Source organism: Salvelinus namaycush, unplaced genomic scaffold (assembly GCF_016432855.1).
Source record: "Salvelinus namaycush isolate Seneca unplaced genomic scaffold, SaNama_1.0 Scaffold2529, whole genome shotgun sequence".
NCBI classification, from domain to species: Eukaryota; Metazoa; Chordata; class Actinopteri; order Salmoniformes; family Salmonidae; genus Salvelinus; species Salvelinus namaycush.
The window spans coordinates 1-11488 of record NW_024059374.1 but is presented as its reverse complement, the minus strand read 5'-3'; positions in this window follow the sequence as shown (position 1 = coordinate 11488).

The following is an 11488-nucleotide window of genomic DNA, read 5'->3' as shown; positions in this document are numbered from 1 at the left end:
GCTGTCTCCAGCCCCAGGCTTGTCCCCTCTCTTCTGCCTTATAGTGAACAGACCAGTCCCCAGCTGTCTCCAGCCCCAGGCTTGTCCCCTCTCTTCTGCCTTATAGTGAGCAGACCAGTCCCCAGTTGTCCCCAGCCCCAGGCTTGTCCCCTCTCTTCTGCCTTATAGTGAGCAGACCAGTCCTCAGCTGTCCCCAGCCCCAGGCTTGTCCCCTCTCTTCTGCCTTATAGTGAGCAGACCAATCCCCAGCTGTATCCAGCCCCAGGCTTGTCCCCTCTCTTCTGCCTTATAGTGAGCAGACCAGTCCTCAGCTGTCTCCAGGCTTGTCCCCTCTCTTCTGCCTTATAGTGAGCAGACCAATCCCCAGCTGTCTCCAGCCCCAGGCTTGTCCCCTCTCTTCTGCCTTATAGTGAGCAGACCAATCCCCAGCTGTCTCCAGCCCCAGGCTTGTCCCCTCTCTTCTGCCTTATAGTGAGCAGACCAGTGCCCCAGCTGTGCCTAAAGCCAGTCTCCACCTCACACTGCCTGAGGATGCCCATGGTTGTCTGTCTGTCTCTTCCTCCAGCCCAGTCCTCTTTCTGCCTACTGAGCAATCATTTCCTAGCTTCAACCCCATCCTAACGCAGCCTGAGGGGCCATGTCTGCCACTCTCCCCAGCCTGGTACCCTCTGCCTTAGTGAGCAACAGTCCCCAGCCTGGTACCCTCTGCCTTAGTGAGCAACAGTCCCCAGCCTGGTACCCTCTGCCTTAGTGAGCAACAGTCCCCAGCCTGGTACCCTCTGCCTTAGTGAGCAGCAGTCCCCAGCCTGGTACCCTCTGCCTTAGTGAGCAACAGTCCCCAGCCTGGTACCCTCTGCCTTAGTGAGCAACAGTCCCCAGCCTGGTACCCTCTGCCTTAGTGAGCAACAGTCCCCAGCCTGGTACCCTCTGCCTTAGTGAGCAACAGTCCCCAGCCTGGTACCCTCTGCCTTAGTGAGCAGCAGTCCCCAGCCTGGTACCCTCTGCCTTAGTGAGCAACAGTCCCCAGCCTGGTACCCTCTGCCTTAGTGAGCAGCAGTCCCCAGCCTGGTACCCTCTGCCTTAGTGAGCAACAGTCCCCAGCCTGGTACCCTCTGCCTTAGTGAGCAACAGTCCCCAGCCTGGTACCCTCTGCCTTAGTGAGCAACAGTCCCCAGCCTGGTACCCTCTGCCTTAGTGAGCAGCAGTCCCCAGCCTGGTACCCTCTGCCTTAGTGAGCAACAGTCCCCAGCCTGGTACCCTCTGCCTTAGTGAGCAGCAGTCCCCAGCCTGGTACCCTCTGCCTTAGTGAGCAACAGTCCCCAGCCTGGTACCCTCTGCCTTAGTGAGCAACAGTCCCCATTATCATTCTAACAGTGTCTGAGGACAGTATCATTCTAACAGTGTCTGAGGACAGTATCATTCTAACAGTGTCTGAGGACAGTATCATTCTAACAGCCTGAGGACAGTATCATTCTAACCTCCTGAGGACAGTATCATTCTAACAGTGTCTGAGGACAGTATCATTCTAACCTCCTGAGGACAGTATCATTCTAACAGTGTCTGAGGACAGTATCATTCTAACAGTGTCTGAGGACAGTATCATTCTAACAGTGTCTGAGGACAGTATCATTCTAACAGTGTCTGAGGACAGTATCATTCTAACAGTGTCTGAGGACAGTATCATTCTAACAGTCTGAGGACAGTATCATTCTAACTGTGTCTGAGGACAGTATCATTCTAACTGTCTGAGGACAGTATCATTCTAACAGTGTCTGAGGACAGTATCATTCTAACTGTCTGAGGACAGTATCATTCTAACAGTGTCTGAGGACAGTATCATTCTAACAGCCTGAGGACAGTATCATTCTAACAGTCTGAGGACAGTATCATTCTAACAGTGTCTGAGGACAGTATCATTCTAACAGTGTCTGAGGACAGTATCATTCTAACAGTGTCTGAGGACAGTATCATTCTAACAGCCTGAGGACAGTATCATTCTAACAGTGTCTGAGGACAGTATCATTCTAACAGCCTGAGGACAGTATCATTCTAACAGCCTGAGGACAGTATCATTCTAACAGTGTCTGAGGACAGTATCATTCTAACAGCCTGAGGACAGTATCATTCTAACAGTCTGAGGACAGTATCATTCTAACAGCCTGAGGACAGTATCATTCTAACAGTGTCTGAGGACAGTATCATTCTAACAGTATCTGAGGACAGTATCATTCTAACAGTGTCTGAGGACAGTATCATTCTAACAGCCTGAGGACAGTATCATTCTAACAGTGTCTGAGGACAGTATCATTCTAACAGTATCTGAGGACAGTATCATTCTAACAGTGTCTGAGGACAGTATCATTCTAACAGTGTCTGAGGACAGTATCATTCTAACAGCCTGAGGACAGTATCATTCTAACAGTGTCTGAGGACAGTATCATTCTAACAGTGTCTGAGGACAGTATCATTCTAACAGCCTGAGGACAGTATCATTCTAACAGCCTGAGGACAGTATCATTCTAACAGCCTGAGGACAGTATCATTCTAACAGCCTGAGGACAGTATCATTCTAACAGTGTCTGAGGACAGTATCATTCTAACAGTATCTGAGGACAGTATCATCCTAACTGTCTGAGGACAGTATCATTCTAACAGCCTGAGGACAGTATCATTCTAACAGCCTGAGGACAGTATCATTCTAACAGCCTGAGGACAGTATCATTCTAACAGCCTGAGGACAGTATCATTCTAACAGTGTCTGAGGACAGTATCATTCTAACAGTGTCTGAGGACAGTATCATTCTAAACTCCTGAGGACAGTACAGTTTACCGGAGACCCCACACAATGCTAACATCAATCTAGAGCCCCCCCCCCCCCCCCCCCCCCCTCCCTGCACCAGCCACCAGGGCCTTTCTACATCAACACTAGGCTAACACCTCCCTGATGTACTCTCCATTCATTACAGGAAGCCGGGCCCAGGCCAAATTCATGCATTACATTTTAAATGAATGAGCTGCTCGTTTTAAACGTTTTAATAACCACTCAGATAAGAGAAATGGTTTCCAGGGATGGATGGACGGATGGATGGATGTGTGTGTGTGTGTGGCATTCGGGACAGTAGTTAAGGAATGGCTTGACGCTGGAGGGAGCAGAGCTGGAGGGAGCAGAGCAGGGTGCTGCCTAGAGTCTAATTTAATTTAGAGGTCACACATTTTGTCCTGCTACTTTCAGATATTCTCAGAGAGACCAGGATGTTCCCCTGGGGGAAAGAGACCAGGATGTTCCCCTGGGGGAAAGAGACCAGGATGTTCCCCTGGGGGAAAGAGACCAGGATGTTCCCCTGGGGGAAAGAGACCAGGATGTTCCACAAAATGTATTTCCACAAAATAAAGTTGATCTTGACCTTTCATTGATGGGTTAGGGTTATACAATGACGTTCTAGATGATTCTGTACTTCCAACTTTAAGGCAACAGTTTGTGGGAAGGCACTTTCCTGTTTCAGCATGACGATGTCTCTGTGCACAAAGCGAGGTCATAATAATTGATTCTGCTTATGTTGTATCAATAGAAGGGGAGGGGTTATAAGACCCCTCCCTCTTTATTTGTATAGGGTCTTAGACTACAGATTAACAATATATTTACACATGATGTTTTAATATTGTCCCACAGTTGAGCTCTCTCTCTCTCTCTCTCTCTCTCTCTCTCTCTCTGTCTCTCTCTCTGTCTCTCTGTCTGTCTGTCTGTCTGTCTGTGTCTCTCTCAATTCAATTCAATTCAATTCAAGGGGCTTTATTGGCATGGGAAACATGTGTTAACATTGCCAAAGCAAGTGAGGTAGATATTATACAAAAGTGAAATAAACAATACAAATTAACAGTAAACATTACACATACAGAAGTTTCAAAACAATAAAGACATTACAAATGTTATATTATATATATACAGTGTTGTAACAATGTACAAATGGTTAAAGCACACAAGTTAAAATAAATAAGCATAAATATGGGTTGTATTTACAATGGTGTTTGTTCTTCACTGGTTGCCCTTTTCTTGTGGCAACAGGTCACACATCTTGCTGCTGTGATGGCACACTGTGGAATTTCTCCCAGTAGATATGGGAGTTTATCAAAATTGGATTTGTTTTCAAATTCTTTGTGGATCTGTGTAATCTGTGGGAAATATGTCTCTCTAATATGGTCATACATTGGGCAGGAGGTTAGGAAGTGCAGCTCAGTTTCCACCTCATTTTGTGGGCAGTGAGCACATAGCCTGTCTTCTCTTGAGAGCCATGTCTGCCTACGGCGGCCTTTCTCAATAGCAAGGCTATGCTCACTGAGTCTGTACATAGTCAAAGCTTTCCTTAAGTTTGGGTCAGTCACAGTGGTCAGGTATTCTGCCACTGTGTACTCTCTGTTTAGGGCCAAATAGCATTCTAGTTTGCTCTGTTTTTTTGTTAATTCTTTCCAATGTGTCAAGTAATTATCTTTTTGTTTTCTCATGATTTGGTTGGGTCTAATTGTGCTGTTGTCCTGGGGCTCTGTGGGGTGTGTTTGTGTTTGTGAACAGAGCCCTAGGACCAGCTTGCTTAGGGGACTCTTCTCCAGGTTCATCTCTCTGTAGGTGATGGCTTTGTTATGGAAGGTTTGGGAATCGCTTCCTTTTAGGTGGTTGTAGAATTTAACGGCTCTTTTCTGGATTTTGATAATTAGTGGGTATCGGCCTAATTCTGCTCTGCATGCATTATTTGGTGTTCTACGTTGTACACGGAGGATATTTTTGCAGAATTCTGCATGCAGAGTCTCAATTTGGTGTTTGCCCCATTTTGTGAAATCTTGGTTGGTGAGCGGACCCCAGACCTCACAACCATAAAGGGCAATGGGCTCTATGACTGATTCAAGTATTTTTAGCCAGATCCTAATTGGTATGTTGAAATTTATGTTCCTTTTGATGGCATAGAAGGCCCTTCTTGCCTTGTCTCTCAGATCGTTCACAGCTTTGTGGAAGTTACCTGTGGTGCTGATGTTTAGGCCGAGGTATGTATAGTTTTTTGTGTGCTCTAGGGCAACGGTGTCTAGATGGAATTTGTGGTCCTGGTGACTGGACCTTTTTTGGAAAACCATTATTTTGGTCTTACTGAGATTTACTGTCAGGGCCCAGGTCTGACAGAATCTGTGCAGAAGATCTAGGTGCTGCTGTAGGCCCTCCTTGGTTGGTGACAGAAGCACCAGATCATCAGCAAACAGTAGACATTTGACTTCGGATTCTAGTAGGGTGAGACCGGGTGCTGCAGACTGTTCTAGTGCCCGCGCCAATTCGTTGATATATATGTTGAAGAGGGTGGGGCTTAAGCTGCATCCCTGTCTCACCCCACGACCCTGTGTGAAGAAATGTGTGTGTTTTTTGCCAATTTTAACCGCACACTTGTTGTTTGTGTACATGGATTTTATAATGTCGTATGTTTTACCCCCAACACTACTTTCCATCAATTTGTATAGCAGACCCTCATGCCAAATTGAGTCGAAGGCTTTTTTGAAATCAACAAAGCATGAGAAGACTTTGCCTTTGTTTTGGTTTGTTTGGTTGTCAATTAGGGTGTGTAGGGTGAATACATGGTCTGTTGTACGGTAATTTGGTAAAAAGCCAATTTGACATTTGCTCAGTACATTGTTTTCATTGAGGAAATGTACGAGTCTGCTGTTAATGATAATGCAGAGGATTTTCCCAAGGTTACTGTTGACGCATATTCCACGGTAGTTATTGGGGTCAAATTTGTCTCCACTTTTGTGGATTGGGGTGATCAGTCCTTGGTTCCAAATATTGGGGAAGATGCCAGAGCTAAGGACGATGTTAAAGAGTTTTAGTATAGCCAATTGGAATTTGTTGTCTGTATATTTGATCATTTCATTAAGGATACCATCAACACCACAGGCCTTTTTGGGTTGGAGGGTTTTTATTTTGTCCTGTAACTCATTCAAGGTAATTGGAGAATCCAGTGGGTTCTGGTAGTCTTTAATAGTTGATTCTAGGATTTGTATTTGATCATGTATATGTTTTTGCTCTTTATTCTTTGTTATAGAGCCAAAAAGATTGGAGAAGTGGTTTACCCATACATCTCCATTTTGGATAGATAATTCTTCGTGTTGTTGTTTGTTTAGTGTTTTCCAATTTTCCCAGAATTGGTTAGAGTCTATGGAGTCTTCAATTACATTGAGCTGATTTCTGACGTGCTGTTCCTTCTTTTTCCGTAGTGTATTTCTGTATTGTTTTAGTGATTCACCATAGTGAAGGCGTAGACTCAGGTTTTCCGGGTCTCTATGTTTTTGGTTGGACAGGTTTCTCAATTTATTTCTTAGATTTTTGCATTCTTTATCAAACCATTTGTCATTGTTGTTCATTTTCTTCGGTTTTCTATTTGAGATTTTTAGATTTGATAGGGAAGCTGAGAGGTCAAATATACTGTTAAGATTTTCTACTGCCAAGTTTACACCTTCACTATTGCAGTGGAACATTTTACCCAGGAAGTTGTCTAAAAGTTCTCTCTCTCTCTCTCTCTCTCTCTCTCTCTCTCTCTCTCTCTCTCTCTCTCTGTCTCTCTCTCTGTCTCTCTCTCTCTCTCTCTCCCTCTGTCTCCCTCTGTCTCCCTCTGTCTCCCTCTGTCTCTCTCCCTCTCCGTCTCCGTCTCTCTGTCTCTGTCTCTCTGTCTCTCTGTCTCTCTGTCTCTCTGTCTCTCTGTCTCTGTCTCTGTCTCTGTCTCTCTGTCTCTCTCTCTGTCTCTCTCTCTGTCTCTCTCTCTGTCTCTCTCTCTGTCTCTCTCTCTGTCTCTGTCTCTGTCTCTCTCTCTGTCTCTGTCTCTCTCTCTCTCTCTCTCTCTCTCTCTGTCTCTCTGTCTCTCTCTCTCTGTCTCTGTCTCTCTCTCTCTCTCTGCTTTATTGGCATGAAAAACATTGTGTCAATATTGCCAAAGCAACAATGTATACAATATACATTGTAATAAAATTATAAACAATGACAAATAATAATATAGAATGGCAGTAAATAATAATACAAAATTAAATATAAAAATAGTAACAATAAAATGGTAACAGTCAATAATCGAATGTAATGTAATAAAAAAATGAAACTATAACTAACTTATAACTAAATAACGGTCATCTTCACCATTACATCGGTACTACAACTACTATCATCATTACCACCACTACCACCACCACCATCATTAAACTGCTATCATTACCATTACCACTCATACCATTACTACTTGGAATGATAAACAACAATAATAATAGTAATAACAATAACAGTAATAGCAATAATAGTAATAATAAGTAAGTTACTGCTTACTATGCAGATGTTATTATTCAGTGTCTCTCAGGCTATGGCAGGCAAATACATATTTGGCTGCAAGAGGAGCCATTGCTCCTTCGCCCATGAGTATTTTTAGTTTTTCCTCTGGGTTTAATAAGTTAAAATTTGGAATAAATGTAGACATTTCTGTGAATAATGAATCTCTTGGTGAGGAATATTTATCACAGTAAAGGAGAAAGTGCATCTCTGTTCCTACCTCCCCTGTCGTGCAGTGACCACATACACACTCCTCTTTGGGTAGCCATGTCTTTTTATGTCTGCCGGTTTCTATTGCCAATTGGTGGTCACTCAGCCTGTACTTGGTAAGAATCTGTCTCTGCTTCGTATCTCTGACAGAGTAGAGATATTCAGCCAATTCATATTCTCTGTTTAGGGTCAGATAGCAATTTAGTCGGCTTTGGGATTTTGTTTCGTTTTTCCAATGTTGTATATATGAGTCCTTTGATTGGTTCATGATTTTGTTTATTGGAATTCTTTCTTTTGAAGCAGTGCTGGTGTCAGCTTGGTTGGTGAGGTCCAACACCAGCTGACTGAGAGAGCTCGTTTCTGGGCTCAGCTCTTGGGTTTGAAGTGCTTTAAATTGCAGACTCGAATTTGGACTTGAATTTAGATGTAGCCAAAATTTTAATGATATTTTCTGTATTTTCATTATTACTGGAAAGCTCTCTGTCTCTCTCTGTCTGTCTCTCTCTCTCTCTGTCTGTCTCTCTCTCTGTCTCTCTCTCTCTCTGTCTCTCTCTGTCTCTCTCTGTCTCTCTCTGTCTCTCTCTGTCTCCCTCCCTCCCTCCCTCCCTCCCTCCCTCCCTCCCTCTCTCTCTCTCCCTCTCTCCCTCTGAGAAATGTGTGACTGAGACAGAACTCTGCAGGGGCGTGTAGGAGATAAGACTACTCAGACATTCCACTATAAATCAATGTGGACATTTACTGCTAAGCTTTTAGATAACACACTATAGGTCTTGTTTATATAGCTTTGTAGGTTTTGGTCTCAGGAGTAAAAAGGTAAATGACGTAGGAAGTGACATCACCAGGGCTAGACTTAGGATTTAATAAAACAACTTGAAACTTTTCTTTGATGCAGAACTTACTCTGAAACATGCGTGATATGTTCCTGATTGTCAACTTCTGTCTGCAATTACAATTAATAAAGGGTTTTTGAATGATTTAATTAAAGATATTGTCCTAATGCTAATTTCACCAATGAGCCAATGATTGACAAGGACGAAAGGACCGAACCCTAACACCTGTACAGAGCCCTGACCTCTAACTCCATCGAACACCTTTGTGATGAATTGGAAATCTGACTGTGAGCCAGGCCTAATCGCCCAACATCAGTGCCCGACCTCACTAATGCTCTTGTGGCTGAATGGAAGCAAGTCCCCACAGCAATGTTCCAACATCTAGTGGAAAGCCTTCCCAGAAGAGTGGAGGCTGTTATAGCAGCAATGTTCCAACATCTAGTGGAAAGCCTTCCCCGAAGAGTGGAGGCTGTTATAGCAGCAATGTTCCAACATCTAGTGGAAAGCCTTCCCCGAAGAGTGGAGGCTGTTATAGCAGCAATGTTCCAACATCTAGTGGAAAGCCTTCCCAGAAGAGTGGAGGCTGTTATAGCAGCAATGTTCCAACATCTAGGGGAAAGCCTTCCCAGAAGAGTGGAGGCTGTTATAGCAGCAATGTTCCAACATCTAGTGGAAAGCCTTCCCAGAAGAGTGGAGGCTGTTATAGCAGCAATGTTCCAACATCTAGTGGAAAGCCTTCCCAGAAGAGTGGAGGCTGTTATAGCGGCAATGTTCCAACATCTAGTGGAAAGCCTTCCCAGAAGAGTGGAGGCTGTTATAGCAGCAATGTTCCAACATCTAGTGGAAAGCCTTCCCAGAAGAGTGGAGGCTGTTATAGCAGCAATGTTCCAACATCTAGTGGAAAGCCTTCCCAGAAGAGTGGAGGCTGTTACAGCAGCAATGTTCCAACATCTAGTGGAAAGCCTTCCCAGAAGAGTGGAGGCTGTTATAGCAGCAATGTTCCAACATCTAGTGGAAAGCCTTCCCAGAAGAGTGGAGGCTGTTATAGCAGCAATGTTCCAACATCTAGTGGAAAGCCTTCCCAGAAGAGTGGAGGCTGTTATAGCGGCAATGTTCCAACATCTAGTGGAAAGCCTTCCCAGAAGAGTGGAGGCTGTTATAGCAGCAATGTTCCAACATCTAGTGGAAAGCCTTCCCAGAAGAGTGGAGGCTGTTATAGCAGCAATGTTCCAACATCTAGTGGAAAGCCTTCCCAGAAGAGTGGAGGCTGTTATAGCAGCAAAGGTGGGAACCAACTCCATATTAATCCCCATGATTTTGAAATTAGATGTTTGACGAGCAGGTGTCCACATACTTTTGGTGATGTAGTGTATTTCTAGACCAGGGACGGGCCACTTTGATGGGATGGGGGCCACGAAAAATCTGAACGGCCGCAGTTGTGACACGACTGAAAAAACAACACTGATCCACTCATTAGTTTTAATTCAGGAAGCAGCAGCATCATGTCTGTCAGGCAGGCTGTCTGGCAGGCTATCTGGCAGCTCCCCACCTAGTTACACATCTCTAGTTCTGACTGGCTTCTCAAGGGGATGGAGCTCCATCTGCCAAGACACTCACACATTCCTCATATACACACACACAGTCACTCCTCATATACACACACACAGTCACTCCTCATATACACACACACAGTCACTCCTCATAAACACACACAGTCACTCCTCATAAACACACACAGTCACTCCTCATAAACACACACAGTCACTCCTCATAAACACACACAGTCACTCCTCATAAACACACACACAGTCACTCCTCATAAACACACACACAGTCACTCCACATAAACACACACAGTCACTCCTCATAAACACACACAGTCACTCCTCATAAACACACAGTCACTCCTCATAAACACACAGTCACTCCTCATAAACACACACAGTCACTCCTCATAAACACACACAGTCACTCCTCATAAACACACACAGTCACTCCTCATAAACACACAGTCACTCCTCATAAACACACACAGTCACTCCTCATAAACACACACAGTCACTCCTCATAAACACACACAGTCACTCCTCATAAACACACACAGTCACTCCTCATAAACACACACACAGTCACTCCTCATAAACACACACAGTCACTCCTCATAAACACACACAGTCACTCCTCATAAACACACACAGTCACTCCTCATAAACACACACAGTCACATCCTCATAAACACACACACAGTCACTCCTCATAAACACACACACAGTCACTCCTCATAAACACACACACAGTCACTCCTCATAAACACACACAGTCACTCCTCATAAACACACACAGTCACTCCTCATAAACACACACAGTCACTCCTCATAAACACACACAGTCACTCCTCATAAACACACACAGTCACTCCTCATAAACACACACAGTCACTCCTCATAAACACACACACAGTCACTCCTCATAAACACACACACAGTCACTCCTCATAAACACACACACAGTCACTCCTCATAAACACACACACAGTCACTCCTCATAAACACACACACAGTCACTCCTCATAAACACACACACAGTCACTCCTCATAAACACACACAGTCACTCCTCATAAACACACACAGTCACTCCTCATAAACACACAGTCACTCCTCATAAACACACAGTCACTCCTCATAACACACACAGTCACTCCTCATAAACACACACAGTCACTCCTCATAAACACACACAGTCACTCCTCATAAACACACACAGTCACTCCTCATAAACACACACAGTCACTCCTCATAAACACACACAGTCACTCCTCATAAACACACACAGTCACTCAGCTGCTTCACACAACTTCACACACAGTTAAAAGGATAGATTGCTTCCACCAAACAGCCAAACAACACAGATCACCTCTGCTCCTGTTGTTCTCACACACTGGGGGGGGGGGGGGGGGGGGGGGGCTAGTCAGGGTGGTGGGGGGCCTAGTCAGGGTGGGGGGGGGGCTAGTCAGGGTGGGGGGGGGGGCTAGCAGGGTGGGGGGGGCCTAGTCAGGGTGGGGGGGGCCTAGTCAGGGTGGGGGGGGCCTAGTCAGGGTGGTGGGGG